The sequence below is a fragment of the Diadema antillarum genome, unplaced genomic scaffold (genome assembly GCF_040938485.1).
Source record: "Diadema antillarum isolate AM-2024a unplaced genomic scaffold, OU_Dant_1.0 seq00001031_RagTag, whole genome shotgun sequence".
In the NCBI taxonomy this organism is placed as follows: domain Eukaryota; kingdom Metazoa; phylum Echinodermata; class Echinoidea; order Diadematoida; family Diadematidae; genus Diadema; species Diadema antillarum.
In genome coordinates, this window is record NW_027271864.1 from 978,398 (window position 1) to 993,830 (window position 15,433).

Genomic DNA, 15,433 nt, shown 5'->3' on the forward strand with positions numbered 1-15,433 from the left:
AGATGATTAAACCACTGTTAAGGAGGTCACTGTTGCCTTTGTAATGCAATGATATTATTAATATTTGATTGAGTGATTAGTATTGGAGAGTTTGTGTCTGAAGTACCCAAGTACTTTAGTGTGGCAGTGTAAACTTCGACAATTATTTTGTCACTCGTACTTGTTTTAATCTGCCATTCGTTTCGGATGAAACGGTGGACCTTTTGTGTGTGTGTGTGTGTGTGTGTGTGTGTGCGTGTGTGTCCTACTCACATTGGAGTGAACTGAAATAATGTCACGATTAAACAACAATGTAGACAGGTGCGTGAAGAATACGCTTGATATTAACCCCCCCCCCCAAAAAAAAAAAAAAAAAAATGTATGACAGTATTTAAAAGAATAAATGTATCATGAATGTGGTCATCACAGTGAGAGAAGCCGGTATTAAATACCTATGTATGCAGATTTTTTCTTACTGAATATATTCCCTGAAAAAACAAAACAAAACTAAACAAAAGATAACATAGAAATCATTCGTAATTACTAAGCATTCAAAAATGCTCAAAATATGACTTTCGAGTAATATCAATGTTTAATTACTGTTGTAAATTGTGTCAGCAAACAATTTCCGTCCCTGTGGAGAAAACGGCCACCGCATTCACAAGTCAGTGGCACAGAATCTCACCACGCGTCATAGCGTACAACGCCTATTTGCTCATGGTGTGTGTACTTTAGAATGCGTATAGTAGCACAGACAAGAAAGTCTCTACCATGTAACGGAACAATGGCTCCGCATTCTGCCTACCGAGTGTAGCATGTAGCCTACAACATAGAGACACACATTCAGCCTCGAACTTTGATCCCATTTTTTTTTTCGATAATGTGCATTGACAATAGGCGGGAACGATATAATAGCCAACGATAGCACCGTGTAGGACTGAGTGGAAGTTCCTATATATCACTGAATTTGAGATTGAATTTAACATCAATTTTGACATGGTCACATTTCAGAAGTATCCTACTCCAACAAATTCAAATGTAAACTTCTATTGCATTTGTACAGTATATCGAGAAGACAATCAAAATAAATATAATGACTACATTGAATGATTATGGCATCTCAAGATTTCTTGTTAATGTGTATGTTTTAACATCGATCACTTTAATTTAACCATAGTCATCATTCTTATAAGAAACGCAATACTCAACGCAATTTGTTTAAAGTGATCAATATTCTTTTGCCCTTAATTTATTTTCTTTTTCTTTTTCTCTTAAGATAATGGATATTAGTGCACGTTAAAGCGTGTAATACTTTGTATTTAGAAACGATTTCCTCTTTACCAATTCTTCTGGTGTGGTCAATCATGTTATAGTTTGTCATTTACAGTTTGTCTAAAAGTTGTCCCTCCGTTTCGTTTCCTTTTAAGATGTATCCGGGTTTATCTTATAACGTTATTTCCTTTAATTTATGTTTGGCGGATACAAAATCTACCAATATTGTTTGTCCAACGATCAAACTATTGCGTTTACAATATTTCAAAATGAATTACAAATAAAATGAATATATTGCTCGACAATATCTGAAAATCTTTATCGTATTTTACTACACTGAAATAGAACAATAAAAGAGCGTTTCGTGTGTTGACATCGTTAGAACTGTATCAGACATTGATAAGGTTTTAGCGGCCAGTATAGAGGCAGTATGACACAAACATGAGCTCATCAGGACCCCGCATATCATGTTCGAAATGATGCATGAAATATGGGTGTAAAGGGTACAACGTTCGAATGAATGTTGGAAGAAGGAATCGTGCATAAATCATTTCACGTTTGTTTGTTTATGTACAGAAGTCAAATAGACATAGGTAACACTAACATAGGTAACACTAACATAGGTAACAGTGAGAACATTAAAGAACATCTATAAATGGAGTAGATGATTTACGATATGAAAGAAAATTGACCTTCAGTCCATTGATAAGTTATGTGATAACAAGGCGTCTGCGTACCCTCAACGTCTGTTTGTTATATATGAACAGTACACGTTCAAACAGAAGTGATATGTCTCTACGTCAACATAATGTCTGACAACTATATCTATAGCTCCAAGGGCACTCAAAGCATAGCAGATAGTAACAGACTTCAACATTCATGTGCTTGTCGATGAGGGTGTAGATCAGGATCCAGGAGTGAACAAGTGTTTGGTTTGGGTAAGGTTGGTAATGACGGGAGGATGGTGGGCTCCTGATATCGCCGTTGCTGTTATGGTGGTCTGCTGAATTATAAGGCATCAAAACACACACAACCACGCAGACACACAGACACAGACACACACACACGCACACACACACACACACACACACACACACATATAGCACATACGAGAAACTAATTAACGCGAGGTTCTGTTTATGAATCGGTGTAGTAAAGATATATCTATGGTTTCTGTCCATCCCCCCCCGCACACTGCGTATGCTCACCACAATCTTTTGAGTTGATTTGAGTTGAGTTTATTAACAACAGACATGTGAATATGATAACATGATAACATGAAATTCCATAGGGTAAGATACAATAACATGAAAATGTTTTATGAGAATACAATGGTTTTGTATAAGGTTCATACAGCTATGCAAGCATATATTATTTTACATACTTATATTTATCTTACATAAGAATACATGTGGTATAATAGATTTACTTTCGTTGTGATACATTTACCACTGAAAAGGCAAAGAGTATGAATAAGTATGTAATGTAGACATACGCATAGACAAAGGTTCTGAAAAAATAGAAAAAAAAATAGAAAAACATAAGATAATGTTGTTAAAGGGGGAACCAAAAGTTAGCACAAGTGCTAGTCGAGAATGGTTCTCCCATTATAGCTACATGTATATCTAAGCTGCTTATTGCAAAGTCTACTCTTTCAATGCAACTGTACTATAAAAATACATTAAACTAAACACTGAATATTCTTTTCATCACTAAACTTCATTTAAGAAGTGGTTTTACCGTCTAGCAAACGAAAACACTGACAAACGATTTCTAGGCAAACATGATTAAAGACAACATCTTTAAGTGTAGAATTGTAGCCTGTTTAATGTCAAAGAATGGATAACATAATTATGTTTGCTGCTTTCCAGGGTACAAAAAAAATAAAGTTTGCTTCATGCACTATGATGCAAAAAACCTGAACATTACGAGTTAAAGTTTAAAAGGTGACCGTCCTGTCCTTGGTTATGTATTTTGACTGTCGTTATCCTTCAATCAATTTTGATTGGCAGTCATGTTTTTCGTGTATTGTCTAAGCAAATGGTTAGGGAATAATGTGTAACGATACAATTTACGAGAGAAAGTAAAATTATGTCGACTTAAAGTAATGTTGGTTCACCATAAAAATAAAGAATAGACAACATCTGACTAATTTGAATGAAAAATTCATGAAATTGTGCGAACAAAGACGAATTTGATCTTCACATTCTGCGATCCGTCAGCGGGAGGGATGAATATAAATGACAATTGACGACTCTGAAAGCTATGTATTCGAAAATGTTTGACGAAAAACAAATTACAATGACGATTGACGAAATTGAATTTAGGATTTGCGTTCCACGTGCTTCTCGGGACGAAATTGAATAATAAATCTTTGAAATTGAATGAGAAAAGTGCGAAAATGGATGGGAAAACCTATAGAAAAAAAAAGTATGCGAATGTTTGTTGGATCGATGAAATCGTGTTCGATATACTGAGGTTCGTGTGTGCGAATACGAAATCGAATGCGTAAAAAAACCCCCCAAAACCACCACTATTTCTTTGTGCGTTGTTTTCGTAGTTACTGTTAGTAATAAAGTCAAAAAGTTCTACAATGGTACACTCATCACATACAGATGAATCTCTGGTGTTTGAGAACGTATGCGATGGCTAACTCGCCACTAGATTTGAAAATAAAAAATGAAAAAAAAAACAAACAAACAAAACATGTAGATTCAAGAAAAGGAGATGCATCGTTCCAATATATTTGTGGCTTTCGGGATATATAGCTTTATGAATATAAATAGAAATATTATGCTTATATTTTTATTTGGTTTATGCCCTTTAAAAAAGCTTGTGGCATTGCATAAAGTCGCACAGGAAACAAACTTACTCTTCTCTTTTCCCTTTCATCTAGGGTCTGTAGTAGAGACTTCCCCCATCGTTCGGGAATGGACAAGGAAAGACATCCGACTGCCATGTCACTTCAGACAGGAGCCACTCGCTGTATTCTGGGCTAAGGAAAGCATCTCAAATCAGCAGTTACAGACGAAGAAGGCATCATACTTCGATGGGAACTTCGTAAGCAAGGACGAACGCTTCAAAAGGGACACAAATTTTAGTCTCGTCATCACCGACTTGCAGTTCGAAGATGAAGGCCGCTACCACTGCCAACTTGTATTGGGAAATTTAGCGGTTTTCGTAAATTCGACCCTTTTGACAATAAGCTGTAAGTAACCCAGATCCCAGCCCCCAATAAAACAAACAAACAAACAAACAAACGAACGTTGGTGAGTGTAAAACACACACACACACATACACACACACATACACACACACACACACAATCACACACACAATCACAACGTAGATGGGTCTGCTGTCTTCCTATACACATGGAAGTAAGAACATTAAGGTCAGCCTCATTATTCTCCTCCCTCATGTCCTCATCATCTTCATAATAGAGCGCTGAGAAAAAAAAAAATCTGGTCTTTTCATGACTTACTTCATTTCGATAATTTCGAATACATGTAGACATTGTCGCTGCGTGCATGTGATATTATATGGTGAGTGAAATGAAATTCTATCGGTCTGCGCTTTTACCTGTAATTTTCTTGGTTTCAATCACCACTAGTCGGTCTTCATAAGTTATTGTACCTAATAATCACCAGTTCAAACATAGTGAATGCACTTTTTAATCGTTCTTTATAAGCGAGTTTGTGGTCTGATCAAACATTTTTAATCAAATCAAATTAGCCTGTCTGATTGAAGTGCTACAACTTAATGTAGTTTAATTCATAGATTTACTTTTTTTTTCCTTTTTAACATGCCCTATATTATTTTTTGCTCTTTGTTAATAAAAACAAAATCATGATAAAATCATTATTCGGTGCAGTTTGGTAAAAGCAAATCGCCTTTGTGACAGACTTTATTCACCTCAGGCATTTTCTTGCAAAATAAAAGCATTGATCGCAAACCGAGCAAAAACTTGGAAGATAATTTTTGTGTTGTTGCTGTTGCTTGTCTTTCTGTCGTTCTCTGAAGGCGCTATGCATTTTGATATTATGTATTCTTCTTTTTTTTTGTCTAGTAAGTTTTTGTATGTAAAAAATGTCAACGCTTGAAATATGGCAATGTATTTACTACAAGACCCTGAACTGAATAAACAAATTCCAACCACCGCCTGAAGTTTACAGCCCTGGTTATGTTGTATACGGTAGGCATGCAAGACTAACTACCACATCCATGAATTGGCATATCATGTTATCTAATTTGTCCACTGCCCACAACAGCTTGTGAGTATCATGACGTCGTGCAAGTAACATGCGAAAATAAATACACATTTTCCTTCATCTAGCACCAGTGGTAGACACCGTCCCTGCCGTTCAAGGATGGAAAGGGGAAGACATCCGACTACCATGTGACTTCCAGGATGAGCCGCTCTTTGTGTACTGGGACATGGTGTACATCCCAAACCCGGAGCTATTTACGGGCAAAGCAGACTTCATTGAAGGGAGTTTCGTAAGCCGTGAGGAGCGCTTTGACATTGACAAGAACTTCAACCTAATTGTTAGCAACGTGGAAGTGGCAGATGAGGGTCTCTATCGTTGTGAACTGGTGCTTCAGAATCTCTTGAAGTTCTCGAACTCCACTCTTGTGACTGTTAGTTGTGAGTACTTGCTTGTACCGAAGTTTCTACGTAACATTTAAATAAATTTGCATGAGCAATAATCCAGTAAAGTTATTAGCTGCTTAAATTGAAAAAAAAAAAAAAAGTGTTACCAGATCGATTTATCAATATTGAACGTCATCGTGTATGCGGTCATAAAAGTAAGTAACGGATGATTTACGAGTTTTGTAATACTTGGGTAGTTAGTTTCTTCATTGGCGGTGTTTATGGTATTCCTTTAAACTCGAGAGAGATATTGAATTGTGAATTATGCTTGCAGTATTGTTGCCAATTTCAACTTTGGGTCGGTAAGAGGAAGAACAATTTTGCAAGCCCACACTCCTATTCTTAAAATCAAACTGAGTTTCTGTGACTTTATTGGCTTCTAATATCTTTGTAAAGGCCCTATGCAGTGAAAATCGGAGAATTCAAGTTGAACACGTCCATGGCTGGTATGGGGGGGGGGAGGGAGATAATTTGTTTTCATGAGCACCCCACCCCCATGCGGGGGAAGGGGATGGGATCTGGGTTTCGTAAGGTGGACCCACAAAGTCCTAAACTATGACCCTAATTCAAGGAATTGAGTATCTGAATATAAGAACGACCCAAGTCCATGGAAGGCCATTTCGAGTAAACTTAAAAAAAAAATTTATATCTTTTTATTTGTCTAATGATATTCTGTTTAACTGTGGTGGGAAGGCATCATTGTATATACACATTAGGACAAATATTACTACGAAAATTAACATTTACATTATTGTGGAGAGGCCATTTTGTGTCATGGACTTGGGTCGTGGTTCTTTGAATCATATACAGGATAGGCTGCTATGTGAGATGAGAGAGGCTGCGATGAGAGAGGGCGCTATAACATGAATGTAAAAATGACCCAAGTCCTGGACTTGGGTCATTCTTACATTCATATACGATTTCACTCATTCATTTCAGGCACACTTCCGGGGGTAATTAGAATTCAACATTTATACACAAGATGAGTCCATGCATAAGCTACAATTTCCCATGTCAAACTGAATTTGGCCAAAAATTGGACTTGGGTCGTTCTTATGTTTAGGTCTTCAATTGAATTTTCATCTAGAACCAGAACTGATGAGGTGCTTATTTGTGACCCTGCACCTCAACACACAAAAAGTCGCCAGACATGGATTTTTAGTTCAGACCATATTCTGAAAGAGCAGACTTTAAGCTTTAAAATGATGCATAACTCAAATCAAATGGACTCTCTTAACCTATCTAAATATTGGAAAGAAAGCACAAATTCGGGAAAAGTGTGAAATGAGAAAAGAGGCTCTGAAGTTTAAACCCAAGCGCTTAATCTTTACCAAACCGTGCTTGCTGTGCGATGAATGGGACAAAAAACAGGAAGTAAACCACCAGAGTAACAACAATGAAGGGATTATCAGATTAAACTGAAATTAAGCATGCCTTATTAACATATTCTGTCCATAATTATTGCCAACTTTCAAAGCAGTAGCACTATCTTTTCAAAAGTTATTAGAGTTGAAAGTGAAGAGTGTGGACAAGGTTTTTCAGAAATGAAAAGGGGATTCTAAAGACACACCTAATCACACTATTCTACCAAAAATGTTCGAGATAAACTGCTTAAAAAAACACACTCTCCTGCCCGTTTTATGATCCCAAATTTTAGCATAATGTAAAAGAAGACCCGCTCTTTCAGAAAATATGAAAAAGTCAAGTTCGGCTAGGTTGACCCATTTCACTTATTTTCAGTCCTCACGCAAAATCAGTGTGTGCGACTTTATGTTCGTTTTGAGGTGCACAGTCACATTTAAACAGAGATCCTATACTATCTACCCTCCCTCCACCAACATGACCAATGGACTTGATATCCACTGTGAATTCCCCCATTTTTAATGCATAGGGCCTTTTTAACGAGACTACAAGCCAACAAGACACATAAACTGATTTTAAGAAAAGGAGTGCGGACTTGCAAAATTGTTCTTCCTCTTACCGACCCAAAGTTGAAAAGGGGCAACAATGCTGGGACATAAACATAATTCAATGCCTCTCTCGAGTTTAAAGGAATTCCATAAACACCGCCAATAAAGAGTACCCCAGAGAGTTTCCAAATCTTATCATTTTTAATGGAAATTAATGCTGCTGCATCGCACGTTGTTTGTTAACGTAAGGAGGAACAGCAGTGGATAGAGAGGAATTGTTTGGTCATCGTGTTTTACCAAAATTTTCATTTCTTGAGTTTTGTTTGTTTGTTTGTTTGTTTGTTGTGTTTTGTTTTGTTTTATTTTTTTAAAAGGTTCATTGCCTTGACGTGTAGAAATGCAATTGCAGCAAAATCTTTTCCTGTATGTTCTGATATAAGAAATTCACTGTCTTCGTTTTTTATCGATGTGTAATTATTTGACTTAGAAATTTGCGTAATATGTTCGAAAATAATTTAGAAAATTATATTTGCAACTTGTGCATGTACGGAGTCATACTTCCCTACACCCATTCATAATCAATGGACAGAATTAGACCCGTCGCAGGTCTGATCAGACAAATTCTCGACTATGTTTGTTCATGTTAGAGACGTATCTGGGAATCATTCTTATAGGTTCAAATCTTATATTAAAAAAGAACAAAAAAGTAATGCTGGGTGTTTTTTGTTTGTCTGTTTTTTGCCTGGCATTAAATTCTTTCATATGTAATACTTAGTATCTTGTTTAACTAGCAATGGCATTGACACACACAATCGAAGAATGTGTCGATGAGAGCGAGCCGAATCCCAGCCGGTGTACTTACCAAACTACCTCCCTCACTCAGACTTCCTTTGACCTCACGTGTGTTGTACGCGGATTCAAGCCTAACGTTTCTGTGCTATGGACCGAGGAGTCGGGAAAAAGACTGACTTCTATGGTTTCGAGGCAGAAGAATCTATTTGACGAAACATACGAAAGGTTCGAGACAATCACTGTTTCAGCAACACACGGGACTCAGCGGATCTTCATGTGCATGGCTACTGGAGAAGCATTGAATGGAACATCAATCGCTGAAATCACCGTTCTACCTATGTCAGGTTTAATGACAATTTCTCACCTGTTTGTATTCAGATGATGTTGGAGTTTACATCTAGCTAACGTCACGACAACAACAACCAAAAAATAAAGATATTGTTTTTTTAGCTAATGTTTTGATTTGAATTCCATTCCTTAGTTTATTATAATTTACCATTCATAATGCGATATCCACGCGCGCAAACACACATTCATTATGTGACGTACATAATAATAACTATGCAAAATAATTCAGTAAGTTTCCTTCGCATTTAATGCTTACAATAGGAAAGTACTGTTCTGCACTAAAGAGAGATGAAGAAAAATACACCCGAGTGCTGTTAGCAGCCATATTTTTTTTTTTTTAGTTCAAGTTGTAACATCGTGTATTTCGTTAATCTCATGTCATTTGGGATTATAAGAGTTGACATTGCAAGAAACGGTTAATGTAATAAACCTGTTTTGATATTCGGCAGCGCCCCCCCCCCCAACTCTCCCTCTCTCACTCCAAATAGCTTATCTCTTGTAAACAAAATCAGAGAGTAATTACGTGTTTGTTTATTTTCTTTGTTTTCAGTGAAAAGTAACAATTTAGGTCTCATCATTGGACTTGTCGTCGGTTTATCTCTTGGCTCGGTCATCGCATTTTCCCTTGTTGGAAATTTTTTTCAGAAACACCATCCCGAGTACCTGCCGCAAAAAGGTTTCGATATTTGACATTTGGTAGTCAGTCCTTATTACTTCGAATATAGCGTTTGCCTGATGTAAGACTTAACCGAGTGTGTTGAGCGTCACTGTACCCTCGCCTACCCTTTTAATAGTTGCATCTGTTGTTGTGATGAAACTTGTTCTTAATTTGCCTTTTTTTATGATAGCTTCATAACACAACATAAAACTAATGCGTGACGGGATGCATGTGATCTCACAACAGCGATTTTCATTTATTATCGTCATGCAAGCCCAATTAGGTAGACATGGTAGATTTCTATGGTGTCATGATAAAACTATGTCTCCCATTGAAAAAGTACATTAATATTGTACTTTTTGAAATATGTTGAAATATTTTGATATGTTACATTAAAAGTACAATATTATTGTACTTTTTGATAAATTTTGATATATATCAACATACATCAAAATATACAGAGGAAAATTTTAATAATTTCTTATTTGTGCTTTTGTCATGTTTCAAAGGATGCGCATGGAATCCCTTCTGGCGGAGACCACACAAAGGAAAGCCATCTAATATGGAAGACGAATTATTACCAAGTATGAAAACTGTGAACATTATTGTAATAACTTCTCCTGTTCTAGAAAGTGATGACGATCAGAAATATTTCCATTCAAAACAGTATAATACATGATGTATGATTCACTTGTGATTTCAACTTCATAGTGACGCTCAATCGCAGGTTTTCTCCTTGCATCCATATCAATGTGTAATATGTATCATGTGTTTTAATGTGTCGGTATTCATATTGGTTCAAAATTATTATGGCGCCTTCCATTACTTTCTGCATCAAATTTCTTGGGCATGGTGTGCAGAAGATCAATTACGTTGTACTAGCATTGTTAATTACAAATATATCCCTGTTTTTTCCCCCCGATGGTCAATGTTGCTCCTACGATTATATACATCCAAATAGAAGGTGAATTGCGCCAAGTTTTGATAACAGAAGTGATGACATATTATTGTGTTTATTCAATGAGGAATTGAATAATGATTTCATTCGTTTTTTGTTTTTTTTTTGGTGTGTATGTGTTATTTTTTCGTTTCTTTATATTTGCTTGTTTTTTTATTAAAAATCCATAATCTAATGAGACCGTGCACCATTAAATCAACGAAAAGTCGCACGTCAAGGACCGAGTATACTCGGGCAGGTGTCTACAGTTGGTCTATGGGAAAACACGTGTTTTAGCAAAATCAACCCGTAATCAACGGGGTAACCGATCCATGTCTGGCGATTTTTTTTTTTTTTTTTTGGTGGTTTTGTGATGCATTGTTTCGAATAAAAGATTGGGTTGAATCGTAATTAGCAATGGTCCATCGCCATTCATAAATGTCAACCAATGGACGTAAGTATTTCTTTAGTTGTTCACATTATCTGCCAATACTTGACAACACCTGGATAACTATGATTTGTTTTGCACCTAGTGAACAGTTTACAGAAAGAACGCGACGACCTTCGATGGGAAATAAGGGATTACGTACCGGGAATGGCGAAATACAATACACATTTTAAAGACCAATTCAAGGTTAACATCGGCTTCTTCGGTGAAACTGCTGCTGGCAAATCTTGTCTCATCAACTCGCTCATCTTCGCTCTTACTGGTAAGGGGGATCATAATTTATTGTTGTTCCCTTCTAAGGGTATTTCTTTTCATCATACAAGGCAGGACTGCCTTATCGTGGAAATTAAACTATTATAAGTAGATAAACGCACCATGTTTTATGTTGCAGAGCAGTCCGAATTCTCAAACGAGGCCTATCAAAGCCACGCATGCTGTCTGTATGCTTGCTCTTTCTATACATGTTATCATTTGTCGTGTTTGTATCACGTCGTTGTTGTTTTGCCAACGAGTAGGCTATATGTTAAGCACTTAGCAAATAATTCACGTAACTGCAGCAGCTGCACCCAGAATGACAGAAGAAATATCATGGGCGTAACTTTATGCACGTTGTCAATTGCATCGTTGTATCATGTTCCCCTGCATCACACCCAACCCCCTAATACAAAAAACCAACAACAGAACAAAACAAAACAGAAAAACGGAATAGCAGTAGTGCCCTTGAGTTAACACTACAGTAGGGGTGGAAATATGTAGGGGCCTAGGATACTTTCGGGTCACATTGGCTGACTTCAGGATTTTTATATGAATGTAAAAAAAAAATAAAAATCAAGTTACCTCTACATAAATTCGAAAATTCTAAGCACAAAGTAGATAACTATGTACAACAGATTTTTACGACTCAACCTGTTTCCAATCTCATTTTGCCTTCATTGTATTCTACCCTCAATGTAGGCTATGATAAATGTGCATGGAAACCTACATAGTTTTTTTGAAATAGTCCTCAGCGTCTGGAACACTTGGTGATCATCTGTCAAAGAAAGTTGTAGAGAGCGCACCAAGATTATTTCTGTTAAGTAAAAAAAAAAATCGCTTCTCTGACAGTGGTCGTGATTACTATCATGGAATACCATATCCCATTTTTTTCACTCACAACAAAGGATGAGATCCACGATTTAAATGTCAAGGCTCACCATTGTGAGTAGCCCAGAAGGTTTGAATTTCCATCCTGTGTTTGGATCGGTTAAGATCAACCAATTTTAGCGAGTTTATTCACGATTCGAAAAGTGGTGATTTCTTGATATCTCATCTGCTGACTAATAAAGGATTTTGTGGTGCACAACACAAGAACGCAGCCATTAGCTCATAGTCAAGGATGACATCATAAGCCAGCCAGAATGCGAATTCATCTAGATTGCAAAGACAACAGAGTTTTCATTATATGCCAGCTGAAAATAACCGAATTAACAGCTGCTGCAATGCCTTGAATCTCGTTTATATATATATATATATATATATATATATATATATATATATACATATATATATATATATATATATATATATATATATACATATATATGTGTGTGTGTGTGTGTGTGTGTGTGTGTGTGTGTGTGTGTGTGTGTGTGGTCTTTCTGCCAGAGATACGTTTTAGATAGCATGATAGTTGAGAAAAGAACTCGCGAAGACAGGGTCAACGACGGGGAGAGAGAGGTTTAAAGACCTGGGGCCCGTTTAATAAAAGTTACAATAATGGTAACTTTGCCATCCAATGGTAACTACCATGGCAACAATACTCAACAGCCAATCGAAATCAAGAATTCCATGGAAGTTACAAATGGATAGCAAAGTTACCATAATAATAACTTTTATGCAACGGGCCACTGTATTTCTCCCACTGACTTAGCGACTCTCTTTGTTTGTTTTGATTCATTTGACAGGAAAATACTTCACCCCGACTGAGGAAGGGTACGCAGAACACACAGGAGGAAGGACCCATCATGTATTAAACGAGAGAATCGATTTGATCGAGACTTGTGGCATAACTGACTTCTCTTCCGAGACTTTGGACCGCCTTAGGAATGACCTTAGTGAGTGAACTTATGCACTGTTACAAGACAAAGGAAATAATCGATAATCATAATTATTCGCTTCTATGAAAAACAGACAAACAAACAAACAAGTATTTCTTTGTACATCAGTGTTTGTTTTTATCACCGCAACATACAAAGCAGTTTCCGTCCATATTATATAAGTGCGTTCACGCTGCTAAAGGCTACCGCAACGTAATGTTTTGACAACCCCAAATTTGATATTTTTACTATTTCTCCTTGTTGCTCATCTCTCTTTCCCGTATTACAATAACTTTATTTTGTTTTAATACAGCTAAACTCTTAGCTGTCTTGTGGAACGCTGAGAAACATTAAATTCTTTTTTATGGTATTGTTTTGTTCGGTCTTTGTCATTATCTCCGTGTCCATCATTTTTTTTTTTAATTCTTATTTCAATTTCATCGCAAAATCTTTTCTCACCTGTCACATTCCTCTTAGTATTAGGCACTCTCATTTGTCTTCTTCTTCTGCTTCATTTATTCACATTCATACAGACGTTACTCTCCAGGAGTAACTTCCAATATTTCATGGTTCATATTTTGCATTCGATTTCAGCTACGAAAGGGAAGACATAAAAAACATGTGGATAACATGTTCATATTATCTAACAACAAACATTCGCACACAAAAATGTATTCGGGAGTTGTTAGCAATGCGTTTGACTGCTCTATAATTGATGTCCTGCTTACACTAAAGAGAAGGAACATTTTTTTTTCCTTAGAACCTTTTCTTTGAATAGTACGTAAAAAGCGATGGAAATAGTAGATTTATGAGCTGGTTCAATTGTTGTCATTGTCCGCACAAAACAAAAACTAACAGTCAGCTGTTTATATTGCGATCACTCTGATTGTTGTTATTTTCTATTGAGGGTTCACGAGAGAATCTTTTTTGTATAAGGTATATAAACATTAGAATGAAACTGAAAGAAGAGGCAAGAACATGTGTGCAACCGGTGGAAGTTACGCACTATCGTGTTGTAAACATTCTCATTTATTGAATGCGGTTGCCACGAGTATATACTTTTATGCCGAGCGAACCATGAACATGCTATCACTTTTAAAATAACTCTTGAAATAAAAAAAGATAATAACAAAACACTTTGTATCTTGGTACTCCGGTCCAGTTCAACAATATTACCTTAAGGATGAGGCGATGTGTCAATCTATACCTGTTAACTCGAAACTTTAAAGCGCAATACGTTTTTTGCGGATTAGTTGTAAACACTAAAAACAAAATATGATAATGAATATATTAGTAGTTATCATAATATTGGTTTACCAGTCACAATATGAAATGAATTCATTTATTTCATACCTTTTTCCCAGATGGCGTATTCCGAATCAATGGTATGGTGCCTGTCAAAAGAAAGGAGGAAAAATGTCATAACGCTGTTTTTGTTTATCATCACAGGTGAGAGATTAATCACATGTGTGTCAGTACTGCTCAAGTAATACGCAGATTTCTTTTCAATAAAAATGCTGTGGTAAATGACCGGCTGTAAAGTAAGATGCTGACATATTTCAAAGTTGAATGTTGTTGGATAACATAAAACAACAACCACAATAGATTATTTGAAGGATCCATCAATAGCACACATGGAATGAGGAAGGAGTGAGATATCATCTATGTTGATATGCTTTCACCCCCCTCCCCCCAAGAAAAAAAGAAACAGTTACGCTAACACGTGAAATCGTTTGAATTTCGCGCAGCTCTTCTTCAATCAGTACACTCGCACACACAAATACACACACACACACACATACACACACATACACACACACACATACACACACAAACGCATACACACGCATATAAAACTATTCACTATTGCCATTTCTCCAGAAAAGAATAAGATAATCCATCTAAGTCCTACGTATATTACAGTTTAGTGTGATAGACGTGCAGCAATAGAATATTCATTTCCAATTAATGTCAATTAACCGTTCAAAAGACACATGGTTTCCAATGTTGTTATATTTTCTTGGCAAGTCACAACTGGAGCTTGTGAAATAATGACATCATCTCCTCAAAGCTCACATATTGCGGTATACAAACCAAATAGAGTTACAGGTTACTGCCAATAATGCCCGCTTCTGAAAACATGAGGAACTTGTAAATTTTTGCAAAGTTACAATAGTTTTTATTCTGATATCTAATAAACTTTAAGCATATACTGGTCTCACTTTTTTATTCACATCACCCTTCATTTATGCAAAGACACAACACTTCATGTGACATCCTGCCGTCTTGGCTGCGATAAATCTGCCTATGTGCACGGGCAAGTCTTTTAATAATCCTACAGATAAAATCTACTGCAAGAC